The following is a 14,094-nucleotide window of genomic DNA, read 5'->3' as shown; positions in this document are numbered from 1 at the left end:
GAGAGAGGGGCATAAATAGCGTCTAAGTATGTTGCGAACGTAAAAAACTTTGACTTTGAAGAAAGGTTTCAGGATGTTTATTATTAATACACGAAAACAGATTAGGTACAGTCAGCAGCAGATATACCTGAGCGGGCAAGGTGTCCAAGAAAACATATACACTTCAATCGTCACAAAAATAAGGACATCTTAGTTGTCATTTTCACTTAGGCTTTCAGTTCGTCACATATATCTTAACTTCTGAGTTTTTCTTTAACACATACACCCTTATTTAATCACAATGACAATAACGGTTAGAATGTCAGTGGTAACTAAGCGCTCAAATTCAAGCTGCTGTCATTAATTCCTACACGCACTGCAAATCACGTACGTCAGCAGCCAGGGTGCCACCAGTTGCTAAGCAGTTGTTATTTCAATGGTAACTAAGCATCAACATTTTATCTGTTTAACTTTAAAATAAATACTGTCGCAGCTATGAATTGACACCTCCTTTCTTAAAGCAGTATTTTATCGTTAAGTGTCAAACTTAGACAATAAATAAGTAGGTTCTACGAGTATGATCGGTTTTTTATTTTAATTGTCATATGCGGCTGTTCTTCCAAACCGTAGAGCATATTATATATGTTAATATATTTATTTAGCCCGCTTACTGTACTAAAATATACTATACAGGGTGGCCCATTTAGATCGGCCAGTATGGGAAAATCTGATACTATAAGATATACACCGATCTCTCCTTAGGAACCATGTCATCGATTTTAGTAACACGAAAAACTGCATTCATACGTTTAAAATTGTGTACTCAGCTCGGGAATGGAACCCCGAACGTTTTGAAAAATAAAACTAAGACTATTTCTATTTAATATCGATTGTGTAGGTAGGTAAGCTTAAATTTAATGTTACTTTGAAATATGATGTCTGAAATTAATAAAATGCATTGTTTTCATATCCTTTAATTTAATTTAGTAAGTTTTCGAAGAGACCACCATTTTAGGGTTCCGTAGCCAAATGGCAAAAAAACGGAACCCTTATGTCCCTCATGTCTGCCTGTCTATCTATCCGTCCGTATGTCACAGCCACTTTTTTCCGAAACTATAAGAACTATACTGTTGAAACTTGGTAAGTAGATGTATTCTATGAACCGCTTTAAGAGTTTCACACAAAAATAGAAAAAAAACAATAAATTTTGGGGGTTCCCCATACTTACAACTGAAACTCAAAATTTTTTTTCATCATCACGTATAGGACGTGTGGGGTATCTATGGATAGGTCTTCAAAAATGATATTGAGGTTTCTAATATATTTTTTTTCTAAACTGAATAGTTTGCGCGAGAGACACTTCCAAAGTGGTAAAATGTGTGTCTTTCCCTGTAATTTCTAAAATAAGAGAATGATAAAACTAAAAAAAATATATGTTGTAAATTACTATGCAAACTTCCACCGAAAATTGGTTTGAACGAGATCTAGTAAGTAGTTTTTTTTAATACGTCATAAATCGTAAACCGCAATTTTATTGTTGCTTGCTGCTATGGAACCCTTCATGGGCGAGTCCGACTCGCACTTGGCCGCTTTTTTCCGCACAGGAGTAATCAAAGTAACGCCCACTGCGAGTTCAAACCTATTACAACGTTCTAATAGAAAGTCGTACATACGCTACAGTGACATAGCTTCAAAAATTATATAGCATAAAATCAAAAGACACAAATTATGAAATTAATAATAGATATGACACCCAAAAAATAAAAAGCTGTAATCTCTAGGTGAGATTTGAACCCGCGGTCTCTGCTTTGAAAAGCAAACGCCTGTTACTGAGACCACAACGTGCCTTGACAATTGGCTCTAAATTCCGCTTCAGTTAGCTTTCGCTATGTGTCATTCGTTTTGACGATTCTGTTAAAAGAAATAGTTTGCAGTAAGTTGACCGAGAGGCTCCTGTCAAATGGTTGAAGGATAAAACGTGAGATAGATGTATGTGATGACAAGACTGTACTGCTTTCGATGATTGTCAAAACGCTTTACTTGAAATTAGCATGGCTATCTTTCATTCAATATTCGACCATACTTGTATGCTTTAAAGTCTATTTTTCCATATTGTTCAGACATATTTGACACGTTGACCGCTTAGATACCATTGGTTTTTTGACAGCTAAGGTATCAATGACTTGTTGTAAGTGTAGAAATTAATGAATAGCGACTGTTAAGATATTTGTGACACGTTAAGCGCTCACAAGTAAATACTACTATGACAGCCAACAACTTTTTGACAGTTTAAACGTTTACCTCTCTTTGAGCACCTGGAGTGTATAGCGACTTCTGCTGCTGACTGTACTATATATATGGCATGGAACTAGAAACAAAATCAAATAAAAAAAATAATGAGTTCTAAATTCAAATTGTAGGAGTATACATTTAAGGTATTATAGGCCAAGCGCGCAGCACGTTAATTTTTGCGACACGATTTTAGAATCGCGCTGTAATATATCGCAGAAAATTCACTGCGCGCACTGCGATGAAAAAGTCGACGATTTGTTCATTCTCAACATGGATTTCGTACCAGTCGCTTGTCATGAAACGTGTCTTTAATATGCGATTGCTGTATGACTTTGAGCATTTATAACACAAAGGTGATCCCCGTCTATTTCCATAATTAAATGGTCAACATCTAGCGTCTCATTTTGAGACTCCATTGGAGATGCAGGTGCCGAGATGTTGGGGTTTGGAGAGCGAAATGCCGACTGAGGTCCGGCCGGGGTGCGATTTTATTATCATAGTGCGCGCGGGGCCATACAACTCCGCATGCTGCAATTCACTTTGCGACAATCACGTCGCGAACAATCGCGGAAAAATGTGATTAATCACAATTATAAAATCGCTGCGATTTTTTTGTCGCATATGCGCGCACTAACATATAAACACATACGTTGCATTTCTGCGACAAAATTATCGCACGACAAAAAATCGTGGTGCGCGCTTGGCCTTACTCTAAATCATTATTATCAAGCATTCGCGAGATGCTCGACTTCGGTATTCAAACACAAAGCAATAGTACAAGAATCTAACTAAATGCAAAGGCCGAAGGAGCGATTCGAAGATCCGAAGCGTCCGACAGACGCGCGCCTCCCGTAACTTTTCCAAGTATTTTTAAGTACAAGTGTCTAAATCACAAGATCCAAAGGCTGAAGTCGCATTGGGCCGAAAGCCCGAAGCATCCAGGAGGTCAGTTCTAAACACAGGTAATTAATACAAGTGTCTAAATGCGAAGGCCGAAGGCCGAGCTCCGCGTAGGGCCGAAGGCCCGAAGCCTGCCAGATGTCAGTGGTTAAACACAGAACTGACAGCCTGGACGCTTCGGGCCTTCGGCTCTACGCGGAGCTCGGCCTTCGGCCTTCGCATTTAGATACTTATACTATTGTTCTGTGTTTAAGTACTAACATCCTGGACGCTTCGGGCCTTTGGCCCTACGCGGTGCTCGGCCTTCGGCTTTCGCATTTAGACACTTGTACTATTGTTCTGTGTTAAAGCACTGACATCCTGGACGCTTCGGGGCATATAATAAGCCCATAAGCAAGTGCTTATTTTGATTAAAAGGATTAATCCGGCACTGCAAATGACAGAGGTCAATGCTTTTTTTTTAAGTAGGTACCCACCTTCGTGGCCATTATTAAGTGCGAGGCGATACCTCCGTATGAATATGGATTTGATATGGGTGCGATATAATTACGATTAGGTATAATTCATGATAGAGAAAATTTATAATTTTAAATAATTATGCAATTATACGCGTGTTGATATGTGGGTTTATTTTACCACTACGTAACTATGTCAACTCATTTTTAGTTTTCTTGATTACTTAATGTTTACTCAGTTCCCCAAAAGATGGCCCTGTGCAATGAGGGGCAATTAATTTACTGTCGTTTAATTTTGTTGTATTATTAATTTATTAAATCAACATAATTATTCAACTATTTTTGATGATATCCGTAAACCCTATTCTAAACTTAGAGTTAATTTGGCAAAATTTTTCCTCGGTGGGTTATTCATGTTACAACGTATTAAATTCAGCGCCATCTGTTAGTTTTACCAGGGTACTCAATAGTATAGCACATATTTGAAAAAAGTTTGCCCCTCCTTCCTAAGTAGCGCCATAAGATTCAGGGGCAAACTTAAGTCAATCGAGTGTTGTGGCTACCCCCCCTTTTAGGGGTTGAATTTTTATAGCCTATAACCTGGCCGGGAATTTTCTCGACAGATTAGTAAAGTTTTCATCAAAATCCGTTCAGCTGTTTTCACGTGATGCGCGTTCAAATAAACAGACAAACAGATAAACAGACAAAAATTCTAAAAACTTTTGGAACGTGTTCTGTTATCGATTTTAGGTATCCCCAGCCAACTTTTTTTCAAATATCTTCCATGTACAGACTTTCGACCGTCTACAGCGTTATTATATGTATAGATAGATAGATAGATAGATAGATAGATAGATAGATAGATAGATAGAAGATATTGTTGCAATACGTTACACGAATATGTCCGGTGAAGACGAAAGTTTGAACGAAGTTTTTTCCGTAAAAAGATATTAACGATTTAAGACTTTAGGTCTTTACTTAAATACTATTATTATTATTCTTTGGATATTTAAGGAAAAATCGGGGAAGTGCGAGTCAGACTCGCGCATGATGGGTTCCGTACCATAATGCAAAAAACGGCAAAAAAAAAACGGTTACTTTTTATTTTTTTATACTTTATCATATTGTTAAGTTTTTTTCTGGCAGAGGAATTACTGCGGGGTCCAATACCTTTATGTACGACACTAAATATGGAAAAGTACACAATTCTATGTACATTAATAAGTCCTCGTTTGACTGTTTCAACTTTTTTATTATGTAAGAGTTAGGAGCTACCCAAAATTAGTATTTTTTTAGAATTCCATAATGCCATGATCCAAAGAGGAAGATCAGACCTGCTAGCATGACTTGCGTTCTCACGCGCGACTCTATACATCTAGCGCGACTTCGAGTAAGTAGATAGGTATGGACTCGCGCGCGAGAACGCAACTCGTGCTAGCGGTACAGGTGTATGGCCAAGCGGTCATCCATCTCTTAGGCCCACATGCACCATCCCACTAACCCGGGGTAAAGCGGTTAAACCGTTAACCTAGTGTCAAATTGTACTGGTAACTCCAGGTTTAACCAGTTAACCCTGGGTTAGAGGAATGGTGCAAGTGGGCCTTAGCCTACAAAATTATAATAATCTGTTTATCTTTTTGGATATAAGTATCAACATGAATTCCTTTTACTAAAAGGAAAAATCGGGCAAGTGCGAGTCAGACTCGCGCATGATGGGTTCCGTACCATAATGCAAAAAACGGCAAAAAAAAAACGGTCATCCATCCAAGGACTGACCCCGCCCGACGTTGCTTAACTTCGGTCAAAAATCACGTTGGTTGTATGGGGTATGGGAGCCCCACTTAAATCTTTATTTCTGTTTTTAGTATTTGTTGTTATAGCGCCATTTGTACCTTCATGTATTGAGCAATAAAGATTTAATAAATAAATAGCGGCAACAGAAATACATCATCTGTGAAAATTTCAACTGTCTAGCTATCACGGTTCGTAAGATACAGCCTGGTGACAGACGGACGGATGGACGGACGGACGGACGGACGGACAGCGGAGTCTTAGTAATAGGGTCCCGTTTTACCCTTTGGGTACGGAACCTTAAAAAGCCACGATATCGTCTGGTGTCCGTAGTAATAGTGATCGGTTGAAACATTGGACCCGAGCCGGTGTATGTTATGTTACAGGCATGGTTCTGGAGTTCGCGCCGTGGAAGGCTAACCAGCCCATCTTCGACGATACGATAGGCTCCTGTGTCGCCATTCGCAAGCAGGAAGTCAAGTACGAAACCGTATGGTGCCTTGGTGGCGGTAATTTATATTACGTCTGCAAGAAGCGCGTGAACAGCGTGCCCTAGATTTCGTTACACTTAAAAGACGACGAGCGGAGCCCTACCACGAGGGCTAATAATAATAGATAATAAAATGTTAAAATTCAGGTGAATTTCATTTATTAACAACCTGTTGAATGCTTCCTACACGTGCATCTTTTAAATATTTCTTCCAGAGCTAGACCAAGAAAAGTTTGCAGCGATTTTGATGCCAGTGCAAGTGTTATTTAATACGTCATAATTTCATAGAAGTTTGACGTTTAAAATAACTTTGTTATCTAGGTAGTACAAAATTAGTCTAAACTCTGAAAGAGACTCTGAAACAGTGGTAGGTAGCACCCCTAGAGACTTTTGTCGACCGCACGATAGTCGTGTCACGTGGCGCTCGCGCAAACAAGATTCACGGTTCGTGCGCGGTTATTTATAAGTTTCAATTTTGTTGCAGGCGGCGAGTATAGGTATAATTTTATACCTAATGGCTCCTCTACACGATGGGCCAACACCGGCCACTCCAAGGGACGCAGCCATGCGGTAGAATGAGATAGCAATATCACTTGCTCCCTCTAACGCATAAATGCGTCCCTTGGAGTGGCCGGCGTTGGCCCATCGTGTAGAGGAGCCATGAATATGACTTTTGTGAAGGAGTGAATTTTCTGTACGGTATAGACCAGCGGTTGAACAAAAATGGGTTTTGATAACATTAAAGTTTTTTCTTTTTTGTTATGTTATTCTAAGCATGTTAAATAACATTTATGTAAAAAGTTAGAAAATTTTAGGTGGAGCGTTCGGCTATATTTAAAATTTAATCCATTTTTTATTTTTGTATGTGGTAGGTATATATATGTACTTATTTTAGGCATTCATAGTATGTTTCTAAACAGTTCCGTTTTTTTTTATTTTATAAAAAACACTTTAAATTTGTATTAAGTTTAAAAATGTGTAGGTCGTACTAGTCAAGAAGGCGGTAAACATGCGTTATGCGGCGTTCTAACTTAGTAACGAAGTAGAAACTAGGTAAAAACGCCGCATATGTCACATGCTGCCTTTTTGCTTAGTAACAATGAATAATTCGCCCTTGACATCCTAAGTTAAAAGACCTTATAGCAGCTATTCGGCCTTTTTGGTTAGTATACTAGGAAAAATTAAGATTTTGTCCAGATTTTCGACTAGCGTGCTAGTGTATAAAAACGTATACCACCAAAAACACCGAATATACGGTTTTATTGATTAGTATTTGTGGAAGAAATGGGAATAAAAAACAGTCACGTAGTTTAAATGTTTATTTATATACGAACAAAAAACGCCATTCTACTAGGCTATTATTAAAAAAAAGATATACCATACAAAATTAACACATAAATTGGGTTATTCCCACTAGTTACCACTACAATCTTGTTAGGGTTCAATAAAGCCTCTATATTTATAGTATTGTTTTTATACTGTTATACTGTTTTTATTACTATTGAACTGTAACAGGAAAAAATCCTACCTTTTACCAGTGGTAACTACTGGGAAACAAATCCCATTAGTTACCACTGGTAACAACTTGATTGTAACTAGTGGGAAAAACCAGATTTATGTGTTAAATTTGTATGGTAATTAATATTATAATCCAAAAAGTAATCGCCGGATCTCGTTTTTAGTGTTCCGTACAAAACTTTGTTTACGGAACACTTATTTTAATAATAGCCTGGTAGTATAGTGTTTTTTGTTCATATAATAAATAAACATTTAAACTGTACTGTAAAAAAAATGTTGGTGGTAACTACTAGGAAAAAATCTCACCTTTTACCAGTGGTAATTGGAAAAAGAAATTTCCAGTAGTTACCACAAAACTGAGTTGGTGGTAGCTACTGGGAAGAAAGGTGGGATATAATTCCCGGTAGTTACCACTGGTAACAACTTGGTGGTAGATACCTAATTAGTGGGAATAACCCCATAATATGTAATAATTTTTTAAAGTGTACGGTCTTTCTCATTTTACTTGTATCATTAGTAGTAGGCTGGATTTACTTGACTGTACTAATGACATTACATATACTTACTTCTAATAAGCATGAGCAACGAAACTTAAAAGAGTCCGCAATAAGCTCAGCCGAATTTTTACTTCCCGTAAAAACGGAGATTTGTATGTACTCATTTTACAATGACATGAGGTATATCTATGCCACTACCTAATTAGTTTATATTGCAACAAAACTAATGAAATAGAGGAAAAATAAGTTTTGTATGAAAAACTAATATTCGCTTTTTTTTCTATGGTATCTGAAGCTACACATTAATTACAGGCATAGATATACCTTATCCTTTAGTGAGTACAAAGTTTTAGAGCAATTTAGCTAATCGTGTTAAAATGAGAGCGTAACTACAGTTGTATGGAGAACCCAGCTTGCTGCTGACTTAAATCTTAGCAAACATTTATCTTTGTAGGTGACCAGTTTTTGCATACACGTAACTCACTCGCTGCGCGCCCTGGCAGGAGGCAGCGATCGACGGTGGCGGGCTAGCGGTTAGCGCGGTGGCCTTAAAAATACACAAAGCGTTTATAAAATTATGATCAATAGTGATCAATTATGATCTAATGGAAACTTACCTACCCTTATATATTCCTATATGTAGGTTTAGGTTTAAAGACATTTATTCTCATAAAGACAATACATCACTGACATGAGAACATTGAGTCTAAAGCACAAACTGCGGCCAGAAAGCTGGGCGTCCTAAATAAGGTGAAGCGATACTTCACACCTGGACAGCTTCTAACACTTTACAAAGCTCAAGTCCGGTCGTGTATGGAGTATTGCAGCCACCTGTGGGATGGCTCAGCTAAATACCAACTCGCCGCTTTGGACTCAGTGGAGCGCAGAGCCAGGAGGATGATTGGCGACAAGAAGCTAACGGCTAAGCTTCAGACTTTGGCCCATCGGCGGAAAGTCGCCAGCCTGTCGGTATTCTACAGGTTGCACTTCGGGGAGTGTGCCCAAGAGCTACACGAGCTCATTCCACCGTCCCCATTCTACCATCGGACTTTTAGACGCACGGCCGGTTTCCATCCTTACTTGGTAGATATTCCGCCAATTCGCACTAAGCGCTTTGCTTCTACTTTCCTTATGCGCACTGCCAAGGAATGGAATTCCTTGCCGGCGTCTATATTTCCGTGCTCTTATAACCCGGCAACCTTCAAATCAAGAGTGAACAGGCACCTTCTGGGCGAGCTCGCTCCATCGTAGGCCACGTCTACGCCTCGGCTAGTCTGTGGCCATGAGTAAACCCATGCATAATAAAAAAAAAAAAAACATATTTAAAAATACATATTTACATCTATTTTCGTCGTCGCAACATCACAAAAATAAGATAAACTGTACATATTTAATTTTATTAGGATTATCTGAAAAACATAAATTAACTAACACGTTCAACTCGTTTTATATTATAGGTTTGTCTTCAATGACAAATGTTTAGAAAGTTCCTTTTTTAAACGAGTTACACGCTTCGAGATGTTTAATATGTGAGGGTAGGTTGTTATTAGGCTCAAAAGTAATCATTGATTAGCCGTAGTTAGTACGAATCTTCGGTAAGATAAGAAAACTAGCGCGGCGGCTATGCCGAGTACCGGGGTTCGGAATATTTCTTCTACTTTTAAATGACAAGTTCGTGTGTATTTTTTATTTAAAGTTTTACGTATAAAAATGCAACTGTTGTAGACATATACTCATTACTTTTGTTTCAGCGAAAAAAATTTTTGTAAGTGTTAGGTAGTGATAATTAAACATCATTTTAAGATAAAGATAAAAAGATAAAAAATAGTTTATTCAAGTAGGCATATTACAATGCCCTTATGAAAGTCAAATAAACCTTTACCGGCTCCAACCGTACACCTCTGCCCCGAGAAGATTTAAATCCCCCCTCAATTGGAGGAGGGTATCCCAATATGGGACCGGCAACAAACTCGGCGGGACACATCTTTTCAAAACAGTATTACATCTTATAATTAACATGCATTAGGAGTAATTAAGAAAAATACAATTTAAATTACTATAGAATTCACAAAACAAAGAAGTAATAGAAGTGAAACGTATGTCTATAGCGTGTGGCAAGATTATGGTTAGCTGCATACACTTTCAGCACAGACTATTGTCAGTCGTGTGACAGTTCAGTATGGCGCTTGTGACATGTCAGATGTGAAAACGATTCCAATAAAAAATAGAAATAATTACGAATATGCCGTGCTGCTCCATTTTGGAGTGTAAAAACACTAGCGGGACAAAACATATTAGATATGGAGGCATTTCATATCATCGGTAAGTATTATTTTATGTAATATTTCAATATTTTTTACATTTTCGGTTTCCGCAAGGATTTTTGGATTGTTTAGTACAAAAATCAGATTTATGTAAATGAGATAAGGTTGATATCTACTTAGCGTAAAAGTCATGTACGGGTGCGCTATTCGCCCACAGTGCGAGGACCATATCAAAAAAGTTATCGATGTCGATGTTCGTATAAATATACACAGTTCGGTTTGTTTATGTTCATACATGTTCTTAATAATTTATTTTTGTTTTGCCTCTGGATGATCATATCAAAAAAGTCGTCGCCTATGCACATTTTATATTATGTAGGTACAAAATATGTTCTTACTTATTTATTACAATTCAATGGATTATTTGATTTTAAGTTTTTCTTGTAGTATAAGTATAGTATCTAGTATCCATACATATTTGTAAATTTTCTCTATTAAATACGAGTAGGTAAGGTGTCAGTTTTAAGCTGTCACATAATTTTACTGCCGGGTATTTGCTGGCCAGTCTAAAGCCCGCTCCACAAGCTTGCACAAATCTTGAAGCGTTCTTCACATTGGATGCGAGTACACACCATGCTCCGGTAAAAACATGCATAGTGCTATCTCGCTCGTACATCAGAGCGGCATTTCTATCCGCATTATTGCGATAAGTTGATAACCGTCTAAGTGCAAAAAGTATTGTTAGTATTTCCATTGTTTATAATTAGCATTTTTTAATAATTTTGCATACGAGCTTATATCGGAGACTCATATTGATGTATGACACAACATTATTGCTTTGTTTTGCCTTAAAATAATAACGTGCTAGTTAATAAGTATTGTGAACACTTATTAACTACACTTACACTTACTTGCGTATTTTTTACGCACGCATCTAGTGAGAATATTAATTGCAGGTAAAAAATACGCATCTCGCGTATTTTTCACGCACGCACACACGCATCGCGGTGGGAGGGTAAGAAATTTGATTTAATAAAAAAAAACTATAAGTACACAACGGGTTAGCACTAATTGGCTAGCAGGTCATTATTTCGCGTCATTACAAAGCAATATTGTTCTGGGGTGTGCTAAAGAGTAACAGTTTTTATTATATACCTACTCGCTTACAGTTATATGCGTGGTTGGTGGCGTGATTACTTTCAATATGAGATTATTTTATTAAAAAGTAAGTAGGTAAGTACCTAATCGTCGAAAATAAAGTAGGTAATACATATGTATAAAAAAACTGAATAGTTTACGTGTACATTGATAATTAATAAGCGTTTATCGATATTACACCGAATCATGCACATCCCTATCGCATGTGTCAACCTCATAGTCGAATATTTTATCCTATCGCATTCACTCTTGGAAAAACCATGCAAGTATAAAAGGATAGAGCATAAATGACAATTTGTCAATGATTTGTGTATTTTTACAAAAAATAAAAATCGTAGTGCAATTTTGACATAATTTTCTTGACTGTAAAGTTCAAATTACTGTGATGGGCAAGGGCTCATAATTCCTTTCGAAATAAGAAAATATGGCCAATTTTTGTGACAGCGTTTTGGCGACATAGGTTCTCATACTAATCCAGGCACATGCCGTTTCCCGTCAGAGCGCGGCGAGCTCATTCTTTCTTCCGTGATAGAATTCATGCAATTATACTCAGTGAGTACATAACTTTATACAAATACGTAGCTCTTTCAGAAAACATATCAAATTCTTCATCATCATCATCATCATTCTAGCCTTCAGTCGCCCACTGCTGAGCATAGGCCTCTCTTCGTGTACGCCACTTATCCCGGTCCTGGGCTAGTCTCATCCAAAAGTGCCCCCCAATTTTCCGAATGTCATCCACCCAACGAGCTAACGGACGCCAGGCGCTTCTTTCATCCGAAAGTGGCCACCAATCCGTCAACCTTTTGGTCCACCTGCCATCACTCTGCCTAGCAACATGTCCCGCCCAACTCCATTTAAGCTTGGAGATGACGTCACCCACGTCTCGCACCTTGGTGCGGCGTCGGATTTCGACATTCCTCACTCGGTCTTGCAGTTTAATGCCGAGCATGGAGCGCTCCATGGCTCTTTGTGCTACTCGTATTTTATGCACAGCCCCCCTAGTGAGCGTCCATGTCTCGGCACCGTATGTCATGGTGGGCAGTACACATTGATTAAAGAGGCGAGTTTTCAGGCATTGTGGAAAGTTTTCAGATTTGAGGATGTCCGCAAGTTTGTTGAATGCCGCCCAACCCAACTGGATTCTTCTGGAGATCTCCTTTTCCTGATGTTTTTTGTCGAAAGATAGAATATGTCCAAGATACACGTATTGCTCGACCACCTCCAGCTCTTCGTCTCCCACCGTTACGGTGAGATTCGAATTGCCAGTGATGTTCGTCATAACTTTGGTCTTGGACATATTCATCTTAAGACCTACCTTTATAGAAGCATGGTATAGTCCTTGAATCATGCTTTGAAGATCATCCAGGGACTCGGCAAACAAAACAATATCGTCGGCGAATCTCAAGTGCGACAAAAAGACACCATGGATTGGATGTTAATACCGGTCTTGTCCCATGCAAGCGTTTTTATGACGTCTTCTAGTACCTCCAAATCAAATTCTTACAAAAGGAAAAGAAAATAAAATCAATAAAAGAAATGAGAATACATATTATATTAATCTGACTGATTGTTATGAGATGCTTTCATACAATTTGATGTGCTTTCTTACCTGAGCTGAGTCACCTTTAACTCTACACATAATACAATGCTTTTAATTGCTAATACTTGTCGTTATTACAGTTTCTGGTTTGGAATATGCATGTTTGTCTGTCAAGTAGTCCTCGAATCTGTAATAAGCCTTCAACATCAATGACTTTTTTAAGTAATTCTTAAGAGATGGAAAGGGTAATCTTTAAGCAACCTCAGGTAACTTGTTATAAAAATGAATGCATTGCCCAACGAATGACTTCTGTACTTTACGAACACGAAACTTTCTGATAGCAAGCTTGTTTTTATTTCTAGTATCATAGTTATGGACATCAGAATTCTTAGTGAAGGAGTCTAGATTCTTAACAACATAAATAATACTATCATATATGTATTGGGAAGCTACAGTTAAAATATTAATTTCTTTAAAAAGTTCTCTTACTGATTCACGCACCCTTAAATTATATATAGAACGAATGGCTCTCTTTTGTAAGACAAATATAGTCTGTATGTCAGCTGCTTTGCCCCAAACCAGAATACCATATGACATTATTCTATGAAAATAATCTCTTTATCATAAAATCAATTTCAAACTAACGTTATTCAATATATGTATCATTTTAAAGTCAATTTTACCAACTAACTGAGCCAATATACCTACGGAAACAACTCAAAATTTGCATCAAATTAAATGCCACTCTTCTTATCCGTTTCGAACAATCAAGAGGGCCTTTACGAGCTGATGTGGTGAAAATTTTATTTAACCCTCGTTCCTTGAAACCTTCACTACGCTCAAGGTTCAACTTTACGAACCATTCGCTACGCTCGTGGTTAAATTTTAGAATGTTTCGCTTGTTTGGGTATCAATATTAGCACGAGCGGTTAATCAACAACTTTTCCCCTTTTAAAACAAATAAATAAGGTAGGTGAGGTGCAGGCATACAAGGCCCAGCATTCAAAAATAGCAGTTGCTCCCTATTATTCCCTATTAGTCTGAATTTGTACTTGTTTCTAAGAAACTGTCAGTGCAGGTAAAAAGGTCCAGTCCCGGGCCTTATTGAACGTATGAGATAAAATAGTAGTTTAAAATATTTTAAGATAATTTTAATATTTTAAATCTCTTATTAATTAAGGCCGATTGTAAGAAACTTCTATGAAAA

The 14,094-nt window shown here is 37.7% G+C and overlaps 1 long non-coding RNA gene across 1 annotated transcript in view; it reads right to left on the bottom strand.

Moving 5' to 3' along the window:
• Positions 1-1,109: 1,109 nt before the first annotated feature.
• The window catches only part of LOC134668052 (uncharacterized), a 47,670-nt gene continuing 34,685 nt past the window's right edge, over positions 1,110-14,094 (bottom strand). Inside the window, exon 2 of the long non-coding RNA XR_010098714.1 lies at positions 1,110-1,215. This is a non-coding gene — a long non-coding RNA (uncharacterized LOC134668052). The remainder of the gene's footprint in view (positions 1,216-14,094) is intronic.

The sequence above is a fragment of the Cydia fagiglandana genome, chromosome 10, assembly GCF_963556715.1.
Source record: "Cydia fagiglandana chromosome 10, ilCydFagi1.1, whole genome shotgun sequence".
In the NCBI taxonomy this organism is placed as follows: domain Eukaryota; kingdom Metazoa; phylum Arthropoda; class Insecta; order Lepidoptera; family Tortricidae; genus Cydia; species Cydia fagiglandana.
Note: the sequence above shows the minus strand (reverse complement) of the source record. Positions and strands in the feature narration are given on the sequence as shown.